Source organism: Girardinichthys multiradiatus, chromosome 13 (genome assembly GCF_021462225.1).
Source record: "Girardinichthys multiradiatus isolate DD_20200921_A chromosome 13, DD_fGirMul_XY1, whole genome shotgun sequence".
Taxonomy (NCBI): domain Eukaryota; kingdom Metazoa; phylum Chordata; class Actinopteri; order Cyprinodontiformes; family Goodeidae; genus Girardinichthys; species Girardinichthys multiradiatus.
Window position 1 is genome coordinate 17,885,421 of NC_061806.1, and position 13,101 is coordinate 17,898,521.

Below are 13,101 nucleotides of genomic sequence, written 5' to 3' on the forward strand. Positions count from 1 at the left end.
AAACCAACTAACTGATGTGGTGACATCATACATCAGTTTCTGTGAGGACATGTGTGTGCAGACCAAGACCTTCTGCACCTTTGGGAACAATAAGCCATGGTTTACTCCACACCTCAGGAATCTGCGCAGGGAAAAGGAAGAAGCTCACAGCAGTAGAGATTGGGCGAAGTACAGGCAGGCCAGGAAAAGACTAACAAAAGAGATCAAAGCAGCTAAGAGAAGCTACAGTGAGAAGCTTAAGAACAACCTTTCTACTGGTGACACTTCAGCTGTATGGACTGGTCTGAGAAACCTGACTGCCTATAGGAGCCCCCCCACCCATCCTGAACAGAGTCGTCTCCTGGCCAACCGTCTGAATGGCTTCTACTGCAGACATGACAAGAAGCCATTCACACCTCAAATCATCCCCTCCACATCCCATTCAGGAACAAATTCCTCCCATAAAGCAACCAACCCCCTACCATCAGATCCTCTGCCTGCACTAAAGATCTCCGAGGAAGAGGTAAACAGGCTCTTTCAGCACATGAAAGCAAAGAAAGCTGTAGGACCTGATAACGTCTCCCCATCATGTCTGAAAGCCTGCGCACATCAACTTGCTCCGATCTTCACAAGGATCTTCAACAAATCACTGGAGAAATGTGAGGTCCCCTCCTGCCTCAAACAATCCACCATCATCCCGGTTCTCAAGAAACCCACCATCGTAGGATTACATGACTACAGGCCTGTAGCCCTGACATCTGTGGTCATGAAATCCTTTGAGCGGCTGGTGTTGAAGCACCTGAAAGACATCACAGGACCCCTGCTGGACCCACTGCAATTTACTTACCGAGCAAACAGGTCGGCAGATGATGCTGTCAACTTAGGTCTACACTACATCCTGCAACACCTCGACCACCCAGGGGCGTACGCCAGGATCCTGTTTGTAGACTTCAGCTCGGCCTTCAACACCATCATACCAGACATCCTCCACCAGAAGCTCACCCAGCTCAACGTCCCAGCCTCCACCTGTCAGTGGATCAACAGCTTCCTGACAGACCGACAGCAGCAGGTGAGACTGGGGAGCATCTTCTCCCGAACCAGATCAATAAGTACTGGTGCCCCCCAGGGGTGTGTTCTATCCCCACTCCTCTTCTCCCTGTACACAAATGACTGCACCTCATCGGACTCGTCCGTGAAACTCCTTAAGTTTGCAGATGACACCACTGTCATTGGACTGATCTAGGACGGTGATGAGTCTGCATACAGACAGCAGGTGGATCGGCTGGTACACTGGTGCGGTCAGAACTACCTTGAACTGAACCCACTCAAGATTGTGGAAATAGTGGTGGACTTTCAGAGAACACCACCCCCATACACCCCCCTCACCATCCTCAACAACACTGTATCGGCCGTGGACTACTTCAGGTTCTTAGGAACCACCATCTCTGAGGACCTGAGATGGTCTTCACACATAGACACTGCTCAAAAGAAGGCCCAGCAAAGACTGTACTTCCTGAGGCAACTCAAGAAGTTCAACCTTCCACAGAGCGAGCTGTTGGTCATCTTCTACACTGCCATCATTCAGTCTGTTCTGTCTTCATCCATCTCAGTGTGGTTTGGTCCAGACTGCAACGAATAATCAGGACTGCAGAGAGAATAATCAGGGCTGACCTTCCCTCCATCCAGGACTTATACAGGTCTAGGGTCAGGAAAAGAGCTGCTAAAATCTCTGCAGACCCCACACACCCTGCACATAAACTGTTTAGAGCTTTACCTTCAGGCCGCCGCTACAGAGCACTGTTTACTAAAACCAGCCGCCACAGAGACAGTTTCTTCCCCCAGGCTGTTTCTCTGATGAACATTCAATAGAGTACAGAACAGCATACAGATGTTGCAAATGCACCTTTTCTATTAGATATGTGTATATTGTACATTGTAAATTTGTATATTCTGTAATGCAAAAACAGAACAAAAGAGCAAAGTGTACCGGAGTCAAATTCCTTGTTTGTATGCACGAACTTGGTAATAAAGCTGATTCTGAACTATTTCCAATTACAAGAGTTTATACTAAGGCTCCTGGGCTCAAGATAACTAGAGCTGCACCATGTTAAAACATTTCACAATGGCAACACTGTGGTGATAATATCAGTTGTGAAATATGCCCATTTCTTCTTTCCTCTCGTTGGGGGCAATGTCTTTCTTGTACAGTGTGAGCATCTGCTAACTTCCTAAATATTATCATTTAAATGCAAGTTCGCAACACAATATATTAGTCGACAATTCTTGCACTCCAAACAGTCCCTAGTGAATATTGCACACACTGATATTGCAATTCTGATATATTTCCGATATATTGTGCAGCGTGAAAAGTAATGTGTTAAGACAATTGTATTAACCAAAGAGGAGAGCATGGTTGAAGAGCTGGCAAAGCAAGCACTCCTGCACATGTCCGTGGTGTACTGTAGGTGATAACGCCTACACCAGTTTAAACATTTCAAAATCCCTTATCACCTTAGCTGAATGTGGGAACCCAGAGATAAGGTCCATATGGGCAACTATTTGGAGAATTGTTCTCTTACCATTTTAAAAGCACCACATCAAACAGTAGCAACTGAAGCTGCATGGCCAAACTGAGCTTTCCATCCAATAAGAGCACAGAAGATGAAAAGTTGAATTTCAATAAACATGATCAAAATGTGGGCTTGTGTGTATTCCTGTTTTATTTTTGTTAGGGTCCCCCACAACAGACAACATCAGCATGTCTATTTTCAAAAGCCCAAGATTTAGTAGTGGCCTATTTTGGGAACTTCTTGATTAGATACACTGTTTTACTGGTAGCATAGTATACTTTAAGTGTGTGCAAACCTTGAATTTACATACTAAATAGAAAATTCCATGTCATTGACTTTAAGTGGCAGAATTTTATCTTAAATCCTAGGTTATTTTTGATTTATGCACCATCTTGCACATTCTACAATCAACAGTGCTGTGCTTATGTTGTGAAAAATGGGCAAGCTGACTATCCCATGTTCAGCACAACAGGTTGCCTTGCTGTATTCCCAGAGGACAGAAGCTAATCTTCAGTTGGAGTGCTTGTTGTTCTGGCTCTGTGTGTCCCTGTTAAACTGAGCTAGAAACAGGAGGTGGGGGACATGAATGCCCCTCCCTATTTCTATGAAAAGAAACACCCAACACACATGCACTTACATAGCTAAAGCCACTTATCACATTGCGTTACAGTCTCTGAGTAAGAACAGATAAAACAAAGTAATGATTAAAGCCTTATGATAGTGCCCAGAGGGGAAAGAAAAGGGCTGAGGAACTTACAAAAGGGAGCAAAAACGTAAAACGTAAGAACATAAGCACATCCAGGCCAAACAAGACAAACCAAAGCAATGTTTTTATCCATAACCTTTCAATTCAATTCAAAAATACTTTATTAATCCCAAAGGGAAATTAAATGTTGTTATAGCTCATATTATGAAGGTTTCCTCAAAGAGCCGTTGTAGATGCTGATGGCTGTGGGCAGGAAGGATCTCCTGTAGCGCTCCGTCTTACAGCAGATCTGAAGAAGCCTCTGACTGAAGACACTCTGTTGTTGTAGGATAGTCTCATGAAGAGGATGATCAGGGTTCTCCATAATGTTGTTCATTTTATGAAGAATCCTTCTTTCCACAATGATCTCCAGAGGTTCCAGAGGAGTCCCCAGAACAGAGCCAGCCTTCTTTATCAGCTTGTTGAGTTTTTTTAAGTCCCTGGCTCTGATGCTTCCCCAGCAGATAATGGTAGAAGAGATCACACTTTCCACAACAGAGTTATAGGAGATATGCAGCATCTTGCTGCAAACACCAAAGGACCTAAGCTTCCTCAAGAAGTACAATCTGCTCTGTCCCTTCTTGTAGATGGTTTCACAGTTGCATCTCCACTCTAGTCTGTTGTTCAGGTGAACACTGAGGTATTTATACTCCTCCACCACCTCCATTTCTTCTCCCATGGTGGAAATAGTTTTTGACTTATTCCTGTTTCTCTTAAAATCTACAATCATCTCCTTTGTTTTAGTCACGTTCAAAATGAGACTATTGTTTCTACACCATGCCACGAAGCGGTCCACCACCTTCCTGTACTCAGCTTCTTGTCCATCTCTGATCCACCCCACGACTGCAGAATCATCCGAGTATTTCTGCAGATGACAGGAGTCTGTCTTGTACTGGAAGTCTGAGGTGTACAGAGTGAAGAGGAATGGTGAGAGTACAGTCCCCTGTGGTGCTCCTGTGCTGCTGACTACCTGGTTAGACTCACAACCCTTCAGTCTCACAAACTGTGGTCTGTTTGTCAGGTAGTCTTTGATCCAGGAGATTGTTGAGGCCTCCACCTGAGTCTTCTGGAGTTTCTGACAAAGCAAATCAGGTTGGATTGTATTAAATGCACTGGAGAAATCAAAGAACATGATCCTCACAGTACTACTGGCTTTGTCCAGATGACAGTGGGTTTGTTGAAGCAGGTGTATGATGGCATCTTCAACTCCAACTCCACAGCGATAAGCAAACTGAAGCAGATCCTGGTAGATTATTGTTTGCTTACTCAGGTGGGCAACAGGAGTCTCTCTAGGGCCTTCATGATATGGGATGTCAGGGCAACAGGTCTACAGTCATTGAGGACTGATGGGTGAGTTTTCTTTGGTACCGGAACAAGACAGGAGGTCTTCCACAACACTGAAACCTTCTTCTGGGCTAGGCTAAGGTTGAAGAGGTGCTGCAGTCTCCCACAGTGCTGCTCTGTACAGGCCTTCAGGACTCTAGGGCTGACACCATCTGGACCTGCAGTCTTATTCCGATTCAGTCTCTCCAGTTGCGTCTTCACTTGTCTTCTTGAAACACACAGGTGGAAGCAAAGGAAGCATCAGCCTCTTCTGATATGGTTGACGGCAAACATGTAGAAGCAGAAGGGTCTAGGGCTGAGGTGGAAGATAAAACATTTGAGATGTTACTGGACAGCTGTGGGTCAAAGGAGGGTGGGATGTCTGTTTGGCTGTGAGCAGGAGAGGAAGATTCTGAGCTTGTTTGTTTCCAGAAACTTATTTACCTAAACAATTAAATGACAAATATACCCAAATCATAGAAGTGTGAAATTATTTCTGAATACACCAGGAAGGTTCACCAAAGAAAAGTGAACAAGACAAGGGTGGTACCAGCCAGAACTGTGCTTTGACAAACCAGCAATTAGAGAAGTCTAGGCACAAAAAGTGACACCTAAGACTGAAATCATTTCAATTTATAAAAGAAGCAAATTTCTCTTGTTTTTGCTGACAATCTTCATACGAAATGCACTAGATGTTTTGACTGACAACAAGGTTCTAAGCAATAAAACTACAATTGTAACCACATCTAGTGGCACATCATCACAATATTAAAACGTCATCATATTTCTCAAAACCTGCTTCATTGAGTGCCATCTAGTTACTTTCAGCATGACTTTGTTTGGTGAATTACCATAAGCTATTATATGATTGGGGCATATGGCTGCATATGGCAGGTGCCATGTTGCATTCACGTTTGAGACTCTTCTGTTGAAGCGAGAAAAACAGTCCTCGAGTTGCCCTCCTCTACTAATAAAGACTGCTTGCCAGCCGGCTGAAAACACTCACAGAGATAAGCACCAAAAAACCTCCAATTACTTCTGAAACATTTGTGTAACAGCATGTGAGGAACCATATAGAAAAGAGAAAGAGACAAGAGTGACAAGACACCCATGATTAGCAAGTACAAGATAAGGCTGTACACACATGGTGTATTGATGCTGAAGCTAGCACCGGAATCATAACTTCCTATCAGCACTAAACTAAAGGGCTATCTCAGGAATCCTTTTTGAAACTTTTTAGTTCAAGCTCTAATATACAAGAGTGGTCAATTCTGAAGTGGAATATTCTACACTGAGCAGAGATTCTTTAAAAGGAACTTTGAAGAGGCATTTTAAAGGTTTTTTGGAATTAGGACCAATTTCGTTTAAGAAGTGCACGGAAGAAAAAAAAACAAAAAAAAAAAACAACTCAAATCTGAAGTACATTTTTATACAGCAATTACAGATTGCATAAATCAGTCTGATTTGTGAAGCCTTTCAACCTTTAGGATAATATAAACATTGAAAAATGGATTCTTAATTCTGCTTATGTTCAAGTGAGCTAAATGTTTTGTTACCCTATCCTAACTTTTGCAGGCATACAAACGCAACTGTTAAACTATTTCAATCCAACAAAACCTATAGACCATATAATGAAATGTTGGTCAAAGGTTCTTTGAAAGATGCAGCAGACAAGATTATCCCCATTTATGCATTACAGCATGTCTCAAACCTTTATCTGAATTTTACTGAACTTAAAACAAAGTGCATTAAAGAACCATTCAGGCACCCTACTGACTATAAAATTTGGGTGTTTTCAGTTTGGAAAGAAACTAAGCATCAAGTATTGCTAGTTCTCTTCTGATAATTATACTGTCAACCACATTGACCAATAATTATTGTAAAGCTAAAGACGCACATTGTTTCGATTCCACTGTGTGCTTCTGCTTTTAGTGGTGGAACAGGTTTGCGTTGCTGCTTTTAGTTTTATAAAACATGATTACAAACTTAGAATCATTGACCTTTTAAGATAAACAAAAAGCAGAAGGCCAAAACAACAATTTGTGACTTAACCAAGTAAAATAGCTTGGATTACCCCTAGTTTGTCAAAGAGCTCTAACATTTAAGTAAAAGTAAAATCTAAATTAGTCTTACTTCACATAAGCCAGGAAAACAGTGATTACAGGTTGTTGTATACTATCAGAGGCCCTTTCTGTTTTTGATGTCTTAAAACTTGTTAGTTTTCCTCTGGATTTGAAGATTAGGAATGAGCGGATGCTACAGAATGACTTGCGCCCAAACTGTAGGGAACGGGTTAGTTAGTACGTCCATAGTGGATGCTCAAAGTCCAAACTGTTGCATGCAGTTGTCTGTGCAAACCATTAACTTAAGTTAGAAAGTTTATTATTTAAGAGGAAAAATTGTTATTGGTCAGTTATCTGGACAGTGGATTAATCTAAACATTATTGATATGCTTAGGTGATTAATCCAGAGATATGTACTGCAACAGGAAGTAAATGTGAGGCACGGTAAATAAAGATCTACTTCATTAAAAGACAGAAACAAGAGAGCGGCAACTCAAATATTTGCCAAGAGGTTTGGTCCCACTGTAAGATCAATTTTTCTGACATTTGGAAACAAATGCTGCCTTCTGAGAGAGCATCAGGAGTTACCTGTTGCTATATCAACAATTATCTCTGTGGTAGCAACAAGTGCTTCTACAGAGAATTCTGATATCCCTCGTGAAGAGATCTAAACAATGACGTCTTTAAACATCCACATAGTTGAGATAAGAAAGAGACTGAATATGCAGCGTTAAACCTAAATGTTTGAAAACTGATGTGTGCACATAGCAAGGTATATCTTACACAAAATGGCAGCTTTATTAACAGAAAAATACACTAAGGAATTGTACAATCACAGCGACTGGTTACAAATCCCTTTTGTTCATAGACTATGGTCATAAAGACCCTGAAAGTTTAGAATCATTCTGGGAGAAGTTGCCACTCAGTTTAAGTGTCTGATAAGCTGCTTAAGAGAGAGAACATAAACAGCTGCAGCATGAAGCAAATGAGTGCCTAGGTGATAAGAGAAATACAGAATGATTGTTGTTTACATGTGGTCCGCCAGCGATTTTTCCAAACACAACAGCTTTCACTCAGCAGCAGCTTTTGAATCAAAAGAATAGACAGCTTCTTTTAAAAAAGAACTAACACCAACACTGATTACAAAACAGAAAACTGATAAGATAAATGCCACTCTAAAAGCAGTAGCCAGACAAAAGTTAACACAAAGCAAGGTCCAAATCCTACCCGTTGCTATAGTTTTAGCAGGCAGCCCCACAGCAGCATCTACATGAGGGGTTAGTCTCACAGTGCCAAGAAGCCTCTGCCTTTGCTTTATCCGAACTCTGTGGCAACAACTGTAAACGAATACCTTGCCGAATGTGGCATGACTCATTAACCAAGACGCTGCACAGGAAAACAAGAAAAGCATACACAGAGGGCTCATGGCCACTTTTGCACAATTATATAAGTTAGTTTATTCAATGGGTCCGAAGTGGATAAGGACCTACCGCTTCCCATCTGGCATGATCTGAACAACTTCATAGCACAAGAATGATCCTTAATAAAACCAAAATTGTTATTATGCAAGTTTGTTTCCCTAAAAATTTTATAAAATAAATAAAATTAAAATTTGTCAAATATGTAACGCCCGTGAACACTGGCCTTCACAGCCCTAACTTTCAACACTCACAGGATCCCTGTGGCTAGATGGGCTTAAAGCCAACAGGCAACAACACAGGTGGTGTTCTCCCCCAGTAACACGCTTTGATAAGCTGGCATTATGTTACAATACATGGGGTTCGCCTTTCAGAGTTACGGTAACCAAGGCTGAGAACTTCCCCTCCCGCCAGTGCCTTTTTACATCGATAAAACACAACCCTTTTATTACTGTAGCAGAAAATAAAAATGCTGTAATTTTCAGCAAAAAAACTAATAACAGTGTTTCAGTCTCAGTGGTTACATGTTATACCTTAGACAAACTCACTTGACACTGGGGGAAGGTGTAATTTTAACAAACAAAAATCTTGCCAACTCAGCCTTTCCATTTGCTCTCACCTGTAGCAGAGCAGAGGAGACAGAAGTCTGGTCCACACTACAGCCCATTATTTCAAAGTGATAAATTAATTAGTTTTTCCTCTATGAATGTTGTGTGTGTGTAGTCAAAGTACACACAATTTTTTATGTCTATCTTTTAATAGCAGATTGACTACTTTAATCAGTTTCTACATAGTCGACCAAACATTACTGCTAAAAAAAAATTGTTACTAATAATAATCATTCTTTATGCATCTTTATCTATGTATTTATTTCCATCTTTGTTGAGATCTTTCCGTCTTCATCTGTTTTACTCTCTTTACTTGTTATGTATACATATAATATATATATGTATTTACATAATTACCAAGATCTGTTTTGTACAGTCAGGGAGAGCATTTCCCCTCTGACAGCTAAGTTGGGTCAAAACATATCACCCGTGGATGTGTTGATTTTTGCTGCTTGTAAGGGGCGGGGCCTGAAGCACCTAGGCTATTCTCCATAGTTGGATACAGAGTAGGAGAGCTATGGCTGTTGCTCACAGGAGAGTGAGTGCTGCAATCCCCACAACTCTGGGCTTGTTTAAAAAACGCTCATATTTTAGCTTGTTTTGCAGGTGGTTGCGACATTTTTTTACTGTGTGGCCTGTATCTACTGGCGGGAGTATGTGTTCACCTGTGTGCGCACATCGGGTCAGAGCTCTGCCTTGAGTAATACAGAGAGCAAAAAAATTGTAGAGGCAGAAATGACAGTGAAAATAAATAGCATGATCAATTTGTTTGTTTCATAAAAGGACATCTTGTTTGCAGGAAAGGTAACCTTAAATGACTGCTTTTGTGATCTACGTCATTTAGAAAATAAACCTGATATAATTATTAACTTGAGCATCTAATGCCGGCGGAGGGGGTCATTGAAGGGGCAGGGTGCCCCTCCAATATAACGACATGGGAAACACTGAGTTAATGATACACAATCCTGGGGAATTGGATTTAATTTCCAAAAGAGACATTGACAGGGGTGTTCACTCGTTCTCCCTCTATTTATTAACCTATTTGAATGTGAGCACCGTAAAACACCAATTTTAAGAATGAGTGACTGGGTTTACGTTTTGTGTTTGGAAGACACAATCATTCCCATAATTCCATTTTAAATTAAATCAAAATATGAGTCTTTAAAGAAGTTTAAGTGGGAGATGACAGAAACATAATGCTGCAAAACTAACTCTTTAACAGAAAAATGTATGATGTGGCTCAAGTTCCTGCAAGTTCCTACCAAGCAAGGTAGCCAAGATTCTCTCAAATATATCCTTTCTAAAAGATATCGCTATTTATTTGTCCCATTTCCAAATTGAGGCATCAAAGTTTGACTACTGCTCCAAACCAAGTCTCAACCAAATAGTAAAGCAGAACATTTTTGAAGGGCACACTTTATGCACATTTAAGCCAATTAACACAGATGCCACAGTGTCTGTGTGAGAAATGGGTTAATGCTCCTCAAAAACAAACGTTGAAAATGCATGAGAGTTTGGGTTCCCACGACAACCTGCATGACACAGGATTCCCTCCAGCTCAAAGATTTCTTCTGGATATCCGTTCATAAGCATGTACCTTGCAGCGTGGGACCACATAGCCCATCTGACTGCAAGGTGTGCTTTCAAAGAAGAGATTCCAGAAATGCTGTGTCTAGACTCCCCAGTGCATCATGTACCAATTAGCTTTAAGATGAAAGCCAGCTCACCAGCGCAAATGACCTGTGTGAGTGTGAGTCATGTACAAAGACTTGAGGTGACATTACCCAGAATGTCAGATATTCCAGTCTTCCATTAAACAAACCTTTGCGACAATTAAGACACCACCAGGAAAATGTGTATGTCAACAAAAGCAGTAAAAAAGCTCTTTATATCCTAAGTTGCTATACCTCACCCTCTATTGCCACTACAGGCTAAGTGGGTCACCTTGCAGTGACTCACTTATAAGCAGGAATGTATAATTAGCTTACCTGTTACTCATTCACTCATCCACCAGTGTTGGCAAGGATGTTTAGAGCATCTATAACATATCAACTACTCATTATAATTTACTACCAGCTCCAAAACCGGATTCATTGAGAGGCCATTAATCAAAGATTAGTGAGGCATGGGAATTTGCTGAGGCTTTTGTATCACAGCTGCTCAACTTCCTCCCGCAACTGCATTTCCTCATTTTACTTCAGCTAAAATGCTAGAGTGCTTTCTGTTGTCAGAAACCAGAAAAAGGCTAAATTACAGGCCTATCTAACTAGGTGCCAGCAGCATTTTAACATAAAAAATAAATACACTTGAAAGAATCAAATCAGACAGATGATGATAGTATGACTGCCTATACAAACTGTTAAACAAGGTGTCATTTCACTTGATCAAGTTGATTTCTGAGTGGAATAAGTATGTTACCATCAGTGAGTTTGTGGCAACACTTCACTGGATTTAACTGCCACAGACTCCACCACCTCCTCAAAAACTGCTCTTTGCTACAGTAGATTTGAGCTTCTAAAATCCACATTAATGAGATAAAAAAAAAAACTGGTGGTCTTAATTATTAGTCACAATTAATGTTTGCATCACTTTAGGGTAAGTTTAGTTACATTTTTGCTGAAAATGTTGCTAACATATATCACAAAATTAAGTTTCGATGCAATATCTAAACAGGTTAAATTATAGTAGTTATTGATCTTAATTTTTTCTTTGGTAATATCAAGTTTTGACATAATCGAATGTAAATTTGGATCACGTAAAGTAACCCAGAATTTGGGTTACTTTACGTACTGTAACTGTGCAGTAACTGTTCAAACTATATGCATCTTCAGAAAAAAGGTCTGTAAAATGGATTTAAGTTAAAGGACAATACCTAGTGTAAATGGTGGCCTGGACTACAGCTTCGAACACATCGTCAACCATGCATTTGGGTCAATATATGTCACATAAGGTAAAAAACGTCTAAGACTATTATATCAAAAATATTGACGTCATTTACCAAAAGTACCAAATACCAGAGAAAAAAAGACAACCACGTGTTATGAATTCAGATGAGATTATATTAAGGCTGCGATCAATGTTACACTTAAACCAACGGCAAAAACGTTGACCAAACCCATTGGTTAAAGGCAAACTAGATTGTCCAACAGAATCGGCTAAGCTTGAGCTGTTTCGCCAGCTCAATGTGCAAATAAATAATTAAATGTAGATATGACACTATTGGCAATACTCAACTTTGACAATTACAGTCATGTAACGTCCACAATGAACCAGCATTTCGACATTAGATAAAACCCGTTAGAGATTGTCCGTGTTCCTTTCGGCAGTGACCACAATAGCAAGCTAGTACCGCTATATTAGCTAGCAGGTTAGCTTAACTCCGCATTTTGCCATCACCAGTAGCAACGTTAAACCTGAGAAACTCTGAATAAGTTCGACCTTTTCCATCTGCGTACCTCATAACAGCGAGGAAATAAACAACCTGGTAACATTCCCTTGTCTTAACATGCATTTTAACTGTAAAGGCGGCGACTGTTGTGGCTATTTAAGCTAGGCTAACATAGTGATTCGCCGTATCAGACAAGCCCTCATGCAACTTCCTTCGTCTGTCCTGTATCGTAGAAGCTTTTATATAATGTAAAATCCAACTATTAATTAATCATAGCAGCGATAGAAAGACAACGTTGATTATTTCTTCGCCGACTACTTACAAGGATCAGACTGAACATTGAAATCCCGTAACTACCCCGGAGAAAGTGGAGGGAGTGCAGACACCGCTGTCAGGTCGCCTTTTTGTTCCTCGTTAATGTAGTACCCTGAATTCTCGTTGGAAGTCGAGCTCTGTCGGGGGGAGGAGCCTCTTGATGCGTTCGATGACTGTAGGAAATTCTAATACGAATAATGTGGACTACTTAGTGACGCAATATATATATATATATATATATATATATATATATATATATATATATATATATATATATATATATATATATATATTATTTTTTTTGCCGTATGTTGCTTTGAGAAAGTAGACAAAACATTGACATTGTAATTTTTCTTAAAGTAAATTTTGACTTTAATATCGATTTTGTGGGTTTAATCTTGACGGCAAAATTTTGAACCTGGAAACAAAAGAAGAAACTAACTAAATGAAAGAAATCTCCATATTCGATCTTTATATATTACGCAAAATATTTTGTTTTGTGTTGTAAAATAAAATTAACATAAAAAAAAGAATTACCCAAATAATAATAGCGGATTGGTGCATCAGTTTACCGGGACCACCCAAATGCAACACACAGGTTCTTGCGTCAGTAAGACGTAAGAGGAATCCGGGTGAATAATGACAACTTACCATGGTGACGACAGTTCCAGAGAGTTAGAACAACAATTCAT

The 13,101-nt window shown here is 40.2% G+C and overlaps 1 protein-coding gene across 1 annotated transcript in view; it reads right to left on the reverse strand.

Moving 5' to 3' along the window:
• Positions 1-12,561, reverse strand: part of ptp4a2b (protein tyrosine phosphatase 4A2b) — a 29,541-nt gene extending 16,980 nt beyond the window's left edge. Inside the window, exon 1 of the mRNA XM_047384270.1 lies at positions 12,417-12,561. The gene's annotated coding sequence lies outside the window, so the exon portion shown is untranslated. The remainder of the gene's footprint in view (positions 1-12,416) is intronic.
• Positions 12,562-13,101: the final 540 nt, after the last annotated feature.